This window comes from Sinocyclocheilus rhinocerous, unplaced genomic scaffold (assembly GCF_001515625.1).
Source record: "Sinocyclocheilus rhinocerous isolate Xijiao unplaced genomic scaffold, SAMN03320098_v1.1 scaffold113, whole genome shotgun sequence".
Classification (NCBI taxonomy): Eukaryota; Metazoa; Chordata; class Actinopteri; order Cypriniformes; family Cyprinidae; genus Sinocyclocheilus; species Sinocyclocheilus rhinocerous.
In genome coordinates, this window is record NW_015646846.1 from 1061340 (window position 1) to 1076791 (window position 15452).

The following is a 15452-nucleotide window of genomic DNA, read 5'->3' on the forward strand; positions in this document are numbered from 1 at the left end:
ATTTACCTCATACCAGTTTTTTCTTTTTTTAAAGTAAAAGGTCCAAAATTAGTGTCCATGATAATCAAAATTCTGCCATGAATGCAGATAGAGCTTCACTTATGTTGAACTCAAAACATCTATCACTACCTCAGCAGTCTTATTTTAGTCAGGGTTTGAGAATATAGCGGCGTCTTCCCAGAATGTGCCAGAAATGTCTCACTCTGTTCCACTCCAAAGCAAGACAACAGGCTTTCCCTGGATTAAGAACTTCTCTTTTGTTGTCTTCTGTCTCTCTCTTTTGCCACAAGCTGGCTGCATCTACAGCAAACTGGTGCCTAAATGAGGCAGGAACTGCGGCCTAGAGGTTCTGCTCAAAGAGGTCGACTTATTTCTATAAAAATAATAAAACAAGGGATACTAGCAAACAGAAATGCATTCAAATAAATGCAGCAGAGGGTGCGTACATCTCTTATTATTTACAGAAACATTTTTGTCAGTGTATCTCTCTCTTGCTTTCTTTCATTCACAGCAAACAACTTTGTATTTGACTTTTTCTGTTTACATGTTTTTTTTCTCAGTTCTTTATTATTATTTATTTATTTATTGCTGTTGCTGCCAGAGTTAATAAATGCTAAATGTTTTCCTGTCCGTTCAAGTTACAAAATCCACAATTTTGAGGGGAAATGCACTTGTACAAAACATGGACAAAATGGCAACCTCAGAGAAAAAAATGACACTGTCAATAGATATAGAAAATAAAACAATAAACTGACTTCTAAGGCTACTTTTTGCAATATATTTTTAATGGGTCTGCCACAATGAAGTAATCTCGTTGAATTAATTTCATTGTTTTCTCTGCAAATATTTGCATACGCAATTGTTATTAGATTAATTAATCAGCATATCATGTAATCAATTCGATTCAAATCAGCCTGAATTCAAAATACAGTGCTTATGCGCCTCTACTTTCTACTGTCTTTTCCAGAAATATAACCTTTTTTAAGCCATTTCATGTTCCCAACTGAATAGACCATCAGGGCTCATCTGTACATTTTTGTTCTTGCTGGTTCTGTGTCTCAGAATAGAGAAAGACTCTCAATTACCTCCTGAAAACCAAATGTCTTCCAGTGCATTTTTCCACCTATTTCAGCAGCAGACTTGACATAGTGTCAAAGGGACAAAGTGATATGAGGAATTCACCTTCTTTCCATAACGGCACTTCAATGTTAAATTAAAAAAAAATAATAATAATAATAAAATGCTGCATGTCAGTTGAAACACCTTTTCCATTGAGGACTGGTTATGACTTTTTTTCTGAATAAAATTAGTCCAAGCAGGAGGTCAAGGTTTGAATAGTTAGAATGGTCCAGCTGGTAAATGTCTTAACTACACCATTATGCTTGCAAAATATATGTTTCTCCATTGAAAGCCAATTAAAAAGCTGTGCATTTGAATTAAATACATTCTTTGCAATACATACAAATGAAATAAACAAATATGCAAACATTCAGCGATTTCCCCTGTCCGCTGCAAAGAGTTTTCACATACTGTACTGTGATCAGTTATATGATATTTATCAAATATGAGCCATTGAGATGAATGGCAATGCTAATAGATAGCTTTCTCAAGGTGATACAGACTTTCAACTGATTCTTTGAGTTGCTGCATTTAATAAATATGCAGCAAGTCACTTCAATAAAAGCGTCTCCTAAGTCACTACTTACTTATTTACCATGCTTATTTGCATGCTTATGTTACACTGTCAAATGCATATTAGATTAGAACAATTCATGTCACAGTCATTGATGCTCTCTTTCAATAAACACCCCTACTAAAGACACAGAACACAGTTAGCAGTAAATGCTTGTATATTGCGCTCCAGGCTAAAACATTAGCTAACATTGCCTTGGCACTTGGAAGTGAAATTCAGAACCCATGCAAAACATCACCCAGTGGACATTAACTTAAGTAATGCAACATTAGCTGTGAAAAATTTCAGAGTTGCTCTTAAAATACACAATCTTCACAGAAAAAAACAAAAAAAACTAAACTAATGTAGGGCTAGGCTAATGAAGCACAAATAGCATGGCTGTTGCCGCATGCAGCAAGGTGCTTTCTCATGGAGGAAATTGAAAATTGATTTTGTGCAGAATGACTGCAAATGAACTGCGAGGGGATAGGAGAGTACAATTTCCTCTCTCTGCAATAAAGCCGCGCTCACTTGGGTTTTATTTCATTTTTAAACCACAAATCGTGTTAAACCTCAATGCCTTTTTAATACTGTGATCAGCTTTTGTATTTACAAACAAAAAGGAATTTGTGGTATCCAATTCATGCTAAATTTCTCCCTTTATTTAGATTTTTTTCCCACTACAGCCTCACCTGAGCCGAGCGTCTTATTGCCACAAAATGATCAGAAGTCTCTAGAAAAGCAATTTATCTGAAAATAACGTACTGTATTTAGAGGCGGACTCAATCTGTTGAAAGGGAGGATGTATTTCTCTGCCTTCAAAAATATCATGTTTTTTGGATTTGGTACCATGGTAATACTATGCACTTATGATATCAACACTGTACTATGGTAACATTACAGTACTGAGCTACTGTACGTGCTTGAGATACTACCTTGTCCACAAATACCATAGTATTAATATACTGATATTCAGACATGAATGTTGTCTGATGTTCATACCATGGTATTTTTGAACTATTTTACAATAGCATTTAAAGCTGAGCTACTGTTGCACTAAACAGAATGGCAAAAAATAATGACTGTTTTCAAACATATATATATATATATATATATATATATGTATATAATGTATATTTTTTTAAAAATTATATATATTTATATATATATATATATAATATTTGTATGCAGTATGGCAGAAGATGTTATGAAAAAAAAGTGCAGCATTTTGTAATGAACCGTACAGTGTGATAAAACTTATAGCTACTAAATACCAGAACTCTGTGTAGCATATTTAATTCCATTGTGAGTCGTTTTATTTTCCAGTTCTCTCATTCTGGTTGACACCATTTGTGCTCGGGTATGAAATAAGAGCCTATTTTCCTAAAGCAATTTTTAAAACATCTAATTTAGGAAAGCATCATTTATCAGTTGGCCGCAGTGCATTCACTAACTAACCTCTCGACCGTAAAAATTAGTTGGGAATTAAAATTCTTTACTCAAAGAGAGCCAAGTGATCAGTTGTGCATGGTTGAAATGTAATTTTGGTGCAGTAATTAGTTGAATTAGACATATGAAGTTTGAGTCTGAAAATGTTGTGACCCTGAATTAAACTGTAATGTTCTAGGTCTCCATTACAGTGAAAAATAAGTAGCAAGAGCACGCTACTGAATTCTAGAAGTTTGATGTGAATTGCCTACTTTCCATTAGCAAATCAGCATTAGAAAACCTGTATGCTCCAAAACATTTGGCAGTGGTAAAACACTGACTTAAATGTGGATTTGTGACAAAACTCTGACAGTTACTTTGTCTGAATACACAGCTATGGTCATGAAAAGGGAAAGATGCTTTTGCCCACATATTGGTGTAGTTCCTTGTTGGTGACAATAATGAATAGGTTTAGGTTTTAGCATATTCTGGTTCCAAAATAACAAAGAGCTTCTTTCAAAGACTCTGTGGATGTTTTTATGTAACAGTATGCTAATCAGCCATTTTAAAACATTGCAGCCATGCACGGCACAGATGTTAGCCAAGAATATTGAACTGTCATGCAAAGTCTTACTATTACAAAAGCAGAAAATGTAATAACATCAGGGACTGCTGCTGGAAATTCCACAGAAACATTTCTTAACTCACAAACACAAGCTGCAGCATTTACACGGGCTTTAAATTCATGCCGGATTTGTGAAGGAAAACAATGAACGGGAAAACATGAGCAAGCCATGAGCGTGGCAAATAAGGAACGCATTTGCCAAACCTGCTGCTTAACAGCACAAAAGCACCCACATGATGAGGGATGAATAAAACCACTTTATTATGAGACTTTGGGATGTTTTTATGGCCTTTATAGTTTGTTAACTGTAACTTGATTTTAGTTGAGTTTACAGTAACTTGAATAAATAAAGAGCTTATCTATTGCTCACTTTGGGAATGAGAATGAAAATAAAATGCATCGCTAACACTTACTCATGTTTGTGCTGTTGCTTTCAAAATGATGTCACTTCCTGTAGGGTGATGTCATTATTTTATTTATTTATTTATTTTTATTTAAAGGGATATTACATAAAACTAACAGAATCAAGTTTGTTTCACAAAGTAAATACAGCTGGATAAAACAAAACTGTCCATCTTCATTTCAGACTGCAAAGCAACAAGATGTGATTATTTTAAAGGAGGGAGGGGGGGTTCTTTTCTACACCAACTGTGTGTGTGTGTGTATGAGCAATAATAATAGTATATATATATATATATATAATGTATTATTTTATATTTTATAATTATATTTAAATATGTAGGCTTATTTTATCCCATATATATATATATATATATATATATACCATACGGATATTCAAATATACTTCATAATAGGAATAACCAAAATATTATTTATTCATTCATTTATTTATTTTATTTTTTTTGCCACATGCAGTTCATACGGTGGGAATCTGGTGACCTAAAGGTTAAGGAGCTGATTTGCCAATACAGTTTTTACAGGTTTTGTCCATGCAAGCAATTAATGTGGAAGGCTACTAACACCACAACCATTGAATACAGCACTTAAAGGGGTCATATGATGCGATTTCAAGTTTTCCTTTCTCTTTGGAGTGTTACAAGCTGATTGTGCATAGATAAGATCCCTGAAGTTGCAAAGACTAAAGTCTCAAAACCAAAGAGATATTCTTTATCAAAGTTAAGACTCTGCCACGCCCCCCTAAAACGGCTCATTCTAACACGCCCCCACATATCTACCCCACTATGTGGAAATATTTGCATAATCCCGCCGCAAATGTGCACGCAAAGAAAGAAGGCATGGTGTCAGTAACCGCAGTTAGTGTTGAAGCAACCATGTCAGGGAGACGCTGTGTGGCATGTCAACATATTCTGTTACACCAAATACACAAAATAATGATCTTTAAAAAAGCAGCATATGACCCCTTTAAACGTTAGTTGCTCTAACCCTAATCCTAACATCCCATAGTAACCAAACTTAACTTATCGAAATGCACTACTAACTAAGAGAAGAGAACCGAGATGGTGAGGACAGTACAGAGAGGGTTTTTTTTAGCCTGATCCTCTACTTTATGTTCAGCAGAGCATCTCTGAAGGTGATTTATTTGGGTGTTAATCTGGTTTGGCAGTGCTTGTGTGTGTATGTGTGTGTGCTATATTTACAGGCTGGAGATGTGTCCCTACTACCTGCTTCACAGCTGCACACCAGAGATAGGAGCTTCAATCTAGAAGCCCCCACAAACACAAACACACACGTGAGTAACACTCACTGGCTGACAGACAGCTTTACACAAAGACACACATGTATTAGAGAGCCCTCCATCACGAGCAACACAGAACAGATAGTGTTGTTTACGAAACAGAAGTGGCTTTAGGTGAAGGGTAATTTCCTGTCTTCTTTGATTGGTCATGTAAGAGAGCAAAAAATAAATAAGACATCTTGTGGGTTTGTGCTCGAAGCACACTGTCAAAAATTCAGACAAAATATGAATGGATGCATGCATGTGTATGTGGGATGATTTTCCAAAAACAACTACAACATATTGTGAATATGTCAATGATTATGAAAGAGAAATATCTGCTTAACTCTGTCCCCGCCATTAACAGAATTTTTTGTTATTTATGAAACAACGCTTCGCCACCATTGACAACATTTTCCGGCTTCCCATGTTTTCACTGTTATATGGTAGGGGGCGCTATTACACATCTTCTAAAAGAGCACAGAATCTCCAGATCAAAGCATGGTAAAGAAGCAGCAGAAACAAACGATCGCATATGTAAGCAGATGCATATGTAAAATAATGTGATCATCAAACATTTAACAGCAAACAGCATATAAATCAAAACTGCCTAACATTACCTAATGAAATGTCGACTTGTGAGGTGGTATAAGACTGTGAAGCTTTGGGGGTGTTGATGGAAGCAATACTCCATCTATGTTTTGATGATCATTCTGAATCCGATCTGGACGTAGTCTTTGACAAAAACGCAATTTTCTCAGCTTTTTGTTCAACATTTTTTGAATATGATCAAAAATGCTGGCGGTGACGGGCAACTTTTTTTTAAATGCTGGCAGGGAAAGAGTTAAACAAAAGTCTCCTTTGGCTCACTTCAGTTTCATTAATGTCAAGGAGAAACTGTTGAGAAATTCCAAGTGTGATTTTTCACATACACAATCACCTCACACTTACAGTGACCTTCACAAATCAGACTGAATCATGAATCATTCCAATGCTTTTTTCCTCTTCCTTTCTGCCATTCCAAATCCTCTTGATGAGTTATTCCTCTCGTTAGCATACTGTGTTTAATAAGGCATGAAAATGCAGATTTGAGGGGGCTGGCATTCAAATTTGAGAAACAACAGGCATACTATGAGTTTGAGTGTGTAGAATTGTTTTTACAGAGGCGGTACTCTGTCAGATGTAAAGCATCAAACCACGTCTGCAAAATCATCCACAAATCAGCCAACAGGTGACAGCTGCCGGCTACATTTAATTGTATCAGACATCCAGAGTGAGAGGAAAATGTAATTAGCACTTCTTTCCTGCTCTCCCTGTGTCTCTCTCTATATCTTTCTGCTTTAGTTATGATCATTTGCTAAGACGAGCATTACTATTAAAAATCTGTTAAAAAATGGAAGGAGGCACACCAGAGATCCCAGAGAAATTATACAGAACACCCTAGCAACTACGTAGCAACACACTAAAATAAACTCAGCATCTGCCCAGAACAGCAACACATAGCAATATCCAAGCATTCATCCAGAATAAGCAAGCAACTACCTAGCAGCACCCTAGCACTCTTTATCAGTCACATGACACAATGTTTTGACATTCACCCAGATGTCTTAGCATCTCACCCAGAATACCTAGCAATAACCTAGCAATGCCCTAGAAACCACATAGTAATAATCTAGCAACCATTCAAAACACTTTAGAAACCACATAGCAACATTCTAATATCCACTCAGATAAGATCAGCAAAGCATAGCGATGTTCTAGATTAGTGTTCACCCAGAACATGCTAACAACTACTTAGAAACACCATAACAACCACTCAGAACACCCTATAAAACTGCATAGCAATACACTAATATCCACTCATTATCAGCCACATAACAATGTCCAAGCATCAAACCAGAATACCCTAGCAACAACCTAGCAATGCTCTAAAAACCACATAGTAACGCCCTAGCAACCATTTAGAACACTCTAGCAACATACTAATATCCACTCAAAACAGATTAGCAATGCATGGCATGTTCTAGACTAGTGTTCACCCAGAACATGCTAACAAATACTTAGAAACACCATAGCAAGTTCTCAGAACACCCTAGAAACTGCATAACAACACACTGATATCCACTCAGAAAACATTAGTAACCGCATAGCAATGTCCTAGCATCTACGCAGAATGCCCTAAAAAAACCACCTAGCAACAAATACTATAGTAACCACTTTTTCTTCAGATAATGTCACAAATCTTGTTTAGCGTTTGTTTTCCTTCTCCAGTTGACCAGCCCTCTAACTATTCCTTTTACAGCTGTTTTTCCATTTTTCAGCACCTCCGCCAGCCATCGCTCATGGATCGTCTTGTGGCTCTATCAGTGTCAGGCAGTAGGAGCAGCAGTGGCGTATAGTTAGATCGAGTGTTTGTTGGCGAGTCTGACCACCTGAGAAGAAGTGACTAATAAAGGAGGGAATGGAGGACGAGCTAGACAGGCCAGAGCTGCTGATAAAGTCAAAGAGTCAGGAGGCATCAGGCCAAACACTTTTCAGAGAATTTTTGCTTGCCTCTATGCATTCTAGTTCATATTAAAGCTGTCTGTTTAGATGTGGTCTAAGAACCTCTTTTAGTATGAACCTGCAGAGTTTACTGAAAAAAAAAAAAGCAACAATAAATACCAAAGCTGTGACTCATTTTTGAGGCAGCGCCCTCCGGAGGTTGCATTTGTAGGCTGCATACGTCAACAAGGATGCTTGGCTTAAGAAAAGTAGCCGTAATAAAATTAACCAAAATTCCTTGTGAGGTGTAAAATTGAGGTCGCAAATCCTGCATGTATTTTGAACATGAAAATTGCATGTTCAATAATTCATGATTTGCTCAATGAACAACTTTGTGGTGAAGTGCATGACATTTCTAACCCCGAATAACTCATAAATAATTACTTTATTGACTGAACAATGTGCAAGTATTCTTTAAACATTTTTCACTGAAATAACACAATGCCTTTACGAGCTTCAAGATTGGTAGCATAAGGATGCTGCATGAAATCTCGCAATGGATAAGGTCCTGACAGATTTCATTTATCACATCAAAGAAACTTCGAATGATATATTCGGCATCACACTGCTCATTTAAAAAGCCCACAGAAATGGCCTCGACTGCTTTCTAAGACAAGCAGCACTATTATTATTGCTCATACTTCGTGTTAGAGATTTGAATAAACTACAAACTCAAATATGACTTCAGCATTTAACTTAATTCAGCACCATATGAATGGATTTTGACCTGGGCCAGTAAGTAATCACCAAAAACACACTAGCATATGCAAAGAAAGCGAATTGCCACTAATTTGAAAGTGGAAGTAAAATGCGCACGGGCATTTACAAGCTATTTAAACGCAAAGGAAAGCAAGGAAAAGGTGGAAAACTCCAACAAACTAATCCCCCCCTCCTCCCCCCCTCTGCATAGCAACCTGCTAAAAACCTTTCAAAAAAGTCTTAGCAACTACAAAGCAACGTGTTAAAACTGCTCAGAACACCACAGAAACTGCATAGCAACACCTTGGCAACCACAAAGACCCGAGTAAATACAGTAGCAACATGTTAAAAACTACTCAAAGCACCTCAGCAACTGAATAGCAACACCCTGGAAACCACACAGAACACATGTTTAAAAAACACTCAGAACACCTCAGCAACTGCATAGCAACACCCTAGTGACCACACAGAACACTAATGTCTGCATAGTAACCTGCCAAAACGTTTTAACACACCTCAGCAACTACAAAGTAACATGTTAAAAACTATTCAAAACACCTCAGCAACTGCATAGCAACACCCCAGCAACCACAAACTCCCAAGCAAATGCATAGCAATATATTAAAAATCAACCAAAGCAACTCAGCAACTGCATAGCAACACCCTGGAAACCACACAGAACACGTTTAAAAAAAATACTCAGCAATTCAGAACACCTCAGCACTACATAGCAACACCCTGGCGACCTCACAGAACACCTTAGTGTCTGTATAGCAACCTGCTAAAAATATTAGCAATTGCAAAGCAACATGTTAAAAACAAATCACAACACCTCAGTGTCTCCATAGCAATACCTTGGTGACCACACAGAACACCCTAGCAACACCTTGGCAACCAATTACAACGCCCAAGTAATCCAATTTGGTGAGTTTTTGTACAGAAAAGTATCACTCACATATAATATAGAAAATGTAAAAATCTAGTTTAGAGTTTCCAAATTTTTCTGGATGGTAAACATGTCTTCAGCAAGGGATAAAGAAAGATTTGAGCGTGACTGCTGAGCACCTGTTGTATCCGAAACGCTTCTGTTACACAGATCATCTTCTGTCCTCCTTTCTGATGCAGATGTGGCAATTGGAGGATTTGATTCTGACCGTAGCTCATGGCAAAATGCCAAGATGAGAGGGAGAAAAGGATGAGATGAGAGGGGAAGTAGCGGGAGGCAGAAGGTTTTATGTTGTGCTGTTTGTCTCCAGCAGAGGACGAGTGCTGAGAGAAGCAGAAAAGACAGTCCTGAAAAAAGAGCATTGTGAAGGAGCAAAAGAAAATGATGAAACAAAAAGTTTTGTCATCTTCTGTCACTCCTACAGGTAACTCATGTGGCTCTAAAATGGCAAACTGTGGTTCAACTTTGCAATAAACAAAAAACTACATAATGCCCTTCGGTAATTGTGTGCAAAAAACCTCTAAATAAGATTTGAATCACAATCAGCTCATGCCGCGAAAGAGTCTGTGCTGTAGGTTACATCGATGGCCCTGTAGGTGGTGAAAAGTGGCTGTCTTTATGACTGAATCTTTCACTCAACCGATTCATTCAAAACACTGATTCATTTAGAAAACAAAACAAATGTTTTTATAAAAGTGTTTTTATAAGTGAGTCATTGAATCGTTCATTCAACGGATTCATTCAAACACAGATTTAGTCAAGAATAAAACAAGTGACTGTCTTTATGAATTAAATCATTTTTAATCTACCCATTTGTTCAAAAACACTGAATCATATCATTCAGCAACGTTCAACTGCATGTTGTTCGGTGTTGCACAAAAAATTCCGTAATAATGTCAAATGTTATGTGTAAATATGTTATATGTTTGGAGCATCATGAGAGTGAGTTAAACATTTTTGAGTGGACTATTTCTTTAACTTTTCTTCTTATTTCTTTTACTTTTTAACTCTCTCTGTTTATGCAGTATTTATCAGCCGAAATCTCCGAGCATATTCAAAATGCAATCTCATATAAGGTGATCTGTTTTGTTTCTGTCGTATAGTAATTGGCAAATCCAACACTCTCTGAAAACAGCATCTTATTCTAATTTGTTACAAAACTCGCATCAAGTCTATGGATGAAAGGGGTAATCCATCAAAAGACAGGTAGCATCAATGCACACTTCACCAGTAACAAATGTTTGAAAATGTGCAGTCAATCAAAGACAACAGTGTCTCTCCAGCTCCATACTGATAAATCCAGTTTATTTTGAGGTGTAAATAAGTAGCATGTGTTTGGGAGCTCTTGTAGAGAGAGTTTGTTGGTAATGTTTGAGGTCACAGTACTGTTCATGACACACAACTATGAGTTAGGCTACATTATAGTACTACTCATACAATTTGTACACAACATATAGCTGTTCTGTATCCAATGTATGGAATATACATATCACATACAGTAGGCCCATTGCATTTGCCACAGTACAATGCCCTCTGATTTCCAGTGCGATAAATCAAACAGAAGGCAATGTCAACCATCATTTTCATTTTTTCCTCAATTAGACTGCCAAAAATGGCAAAAGAATGTGGATTAAAAATTCATAATAATGTTTTTTTTTGTTCCCAGGATGACTCAACATGACATACTGAATTAAACATGCTATAATGTCATCAAGTGACAACAATTTATCATCCCTCTGACTTAAAATGTTTATTGTTTAAGAATGGGCTGTATGCTTTGTGTACTGTGCTTTATACAATGAAAATGTACAAATCTAACAGAAGCATACAATTCCAAAAATGTCTATTGGTATGTATGTACCACAAAGTCTACAAAGAATGGGACTGTATTAAAATGAAAAAAAATGTGTATCTTTGTCCCAAAAAATATCCAAGGACCATACTGAACTATTCAGCTTTTCAAGTAAGACTTTAGCTCTGTATTGATAAAGACTCAAAAAGAACTATCAGAACAAATAAAAAAGAAAAAGTATTGCAAGAGACAGTGAAACACACTGTGTTCTGTGTGTGTCATTCTTGTGAGAGTGTGTCAGTCTCCATGGGAGGGCTCTGTTTGACAGACGGTAGGATGGAACAAAACGGACAAGGACATACAGAGGAGAGACAGACAGCTTTACTACTCTTTGAAAATCGCTCATCTGCCATCTCAAGGGTGTGTGAGTGTGTGTAAGTGCACAAGAACTTCCCATCCATAACATCCTAATTTTCCAGCCACCTCTAACTGACACTGCCAGATTTACAATCGTGGCCCTGACAGTAACAAACACGCAATGGTGTATTGATATGAGTGTGAATGTGTGTCTGAGACATAACCTACGGCATTTAATCCGTGTTGTTATGCATGTTTTTGCAGCTCAGAGTTCATTTGTGTTGACAGAATACAATAAATGAAAAGTTTGGGATGCAGCTTGCATGCAATTCTCTGTAACTGCACAAAATACGATTAATAGAGCGCAGATGAAAATGAACAACCTCTATGCTTTATTTTCCAAAGTTTTTCTCAGCTTCTCATGGTTGAATCCACCTTCCAATGAACTGAAATTGCACTTGCATGACTTTTAAATCTGTCTTAACACTATCATCCATTAAAAGCAACCATTGTGTGTTTAAAAAACATGAAAGATCAGGACTCCGCAGTCCTATTCCCTGTGCCATGCCATCCCTATTGTGAGATAAAGAAGGCTTAAAAACAATAGGGCTTTGCTTTCTGGGTCAGTGGGTCTGAGTGCCAAAAAATAGACAGCGAGGCTGTGAATAAGAGCAGAATGCAGGCCAAGGGACCCTAATGCACTTGTCGAACACACTTAAAAGATTAACTATCCTTTTAAGTACTTAAAAAACCCGTTGTGACGCTGAAAAGAGACTAAAAACCTCTTTAGCACATCGTTTGACAATAACCGGATACTGCCTTCGAGAAGAAGATTAGGCACTATAATGCCAGACAACAGTAAATAACATCAGGGATTGAGGCCTTTTTTAGAACGAAGACACTTTGTGCGTGTGATTTGTCTTAAATATGAAATGCAGTTTAAGGGATGATCACTTTTTATGAGGAAATGAGTATTAATAATAAGCTGTTTGAAGTGTGTTATGTAAAGAATGACACATTTACCCATGAGTCCTGTTTAAACTCTTGTCATTTGCAGCAGACATTCTGCATATTTGTCTGAAAAGCTGTCATATTAAAAAGTCAAATCTGAGATAAAATACAAAAAGAAAGTTAATATCAAAAACATATTTTTAAAAAAGTGGCATTTCTGTTAAAGAATGATAACACGAGCGTACTTTTTGTACACTTAAATGATAAAACAATACATTTAATGTTCAAAATGACTGTATTTCATATTTGGTCACTTTACATTTGTCAATCTTTGGTGGAACATGAAAAATTAAGTTTGTTTTGAGAAAGTTCTTGCATCATTTGTTTGCAGATGCCTCTTGAATATTTATCTAATAAATTCATACATTGTAAATATATCCTATGGAAGCCCACTTCCGCCACTGACTTTTTGTCTCACCATTTTTTTTGTGATCAACTTTTTTTCACGCAATTGCTAGTTTACATCTCACAATTCTGACTTCTTTTCTCAGAATTGTGAGATATTAAGTTGCAATTGCGAGTTATAAAGTCCCATTCTGAGGGGAAAAAAGGCTCATTTAAAAAGGCTGATTTTCTTACAATTACATGTTAATATCTCACAATTCAGACTTTATAACTCGCAAATGCATGTTATAAGTCAGAATTGCAAGATATAAGCATGCAATTCTGAGAAAAGTCAGAATTGAAACACAGAAAGTAAATTTTTTTATTCAGTGGAGGAAACGGGCGTCCGTAGTATCCGAACTATGGAGTCATATATACTTTTGAAAGCTGGTTTAAGATATAATAAACCCAGAAATATATTCAGGTGGGTGTATAGGTCTAGACACGGAGCACTAACTTAAATATAAAGCAATTTCCAATGTGAACCGAAGTGAACCGCAAGCCTTTAAATGCGCACTATGTATCAGTTTCAGGCCTAATGAATGAGTTCGGCTGAATGGACGTATCTGACTCACTCAGGTTGCTGTGATAATTACTGTCTGCCCATTAACGGACAGTCTAGGAAAACCTCTTCATCTGGCCGGCTGTCAAGGGGAAAGGCAATGACTTTTCCAGCACGATGATCTAAGCTCTATCAGGCAGACCAAGCAAGTAAGGACATAACTGATGAGTGGTCGTTAACATGTCGCACTCAATTAGGAGTATCGGCTTGGAGTCTATATTGAGAAACCAGAGCTCATATTGGGACACAATCCAGTATGTACTGTATCACAGACGTCTAGTGAGTGAGAGAAAGACTGAATATGTTTCAAGTAATGACATTTCTGAAAAATATTTCAAATGAAGGAAATTTTGCTCTAACCCTCAAAACTTCAAACTAAAAAGTCTGAAGGCGTACATGTTGATGAGCTGCAAATCGATCAATCACTCCTGAAATTCTTGTTCATAAAATCACAATTTTACTACTTCGTCGCTTTAGAGAAAGATTCTGTGAAAAGTAATTTTAGATTGCTGGATGTGATTCTCCAATGAATCCATCATTGGTGAATCACTTTTGAAAGATTCATGTAGTTCTTAGTATTCTTACAAAAATAGAACATTCATTTTACTGCAAGAGTAAACATTATTTAAAAACAACTTCTGTGTTCCACAAAGAGAAAGCTTTGGACAATTTTGATTTTGGAATGAACTTTTCCAAAGTAGGAAAGATCACATCTACTTACAAAACATTACTGGACTCTGTAGGCAATCTATAGAAGCATCAATGGTTGTCAGTTTGAGACCAACCTATGCATCAATGTCTAGAAGATTCCCTCTGTTTATGCATGTTTACAATGTATAAAAAATACATTTCAACAGAGAGCTTTTATTTTCTCCACTCAGTATGTGTCAGTCAAACTCTCTCCGTATTCAAGTGTGTCTGTGAAAGTGAAAGGTTTGTAGAGTTCGGCAAAGTGCAAATGGAGCAATCAAAAGAAAAATGCGACAAATACAGCATTGTGATGGAGAGCTGTCCACTCGAACAGATGGATAATACGCCCAAGCCTTGTGGGAAATAAATAAAACAAAAATGGAGTTTGAGAAGAGATTTTCACAATAAATATTCAGGTATACACTCATCAAATGTCTTCAAATACCACTCTGAACATCTAATCTACACATATAACCTCTGTAAATATACCCTGTGACTTCAAAACACTTATTTGAGTACGAGGTTAATGGAGTCTTTCATGCATTTCTTGGCTGAAGAGGATGAGTCTGCTGTAGGGCTGGGCGATATGACGATATTATCGTATATCGACGATGTCTCGTAAGTATCGCGATGTCGATGTCAACAGTCAGGTAACAGACCTGACAAAAAATGACAAATGATAAACCTAGTAAGTTGCAAAAAATATTTTACATAGCCACATAATCATCATACAGGTTTTTTTGCATGCAAGAATGAAATAATTTAGTAGGAGGGTTGGGAATCGAAAAGCTATTCCAATTTCGGAGGGTGTATTGGATCCGTGCATTGTCAGCAGCCGCTGCCGCCGCCGCCAGTCATTATAATGTTAATCAAAGAACAAAAGAAAAGAAAATCCCTCACTGATCTTGACTGAATCACTTTTGTAACCTCAGTTTATATTTGATTTGCCTGTTGTTCGGCGCTGACTAATGTAATGGCAACGTGCATCTGTGTATGCGATTATTTTGGAGATGCGTTCCAATATAATTTTTCCTTATTTAGGGTAG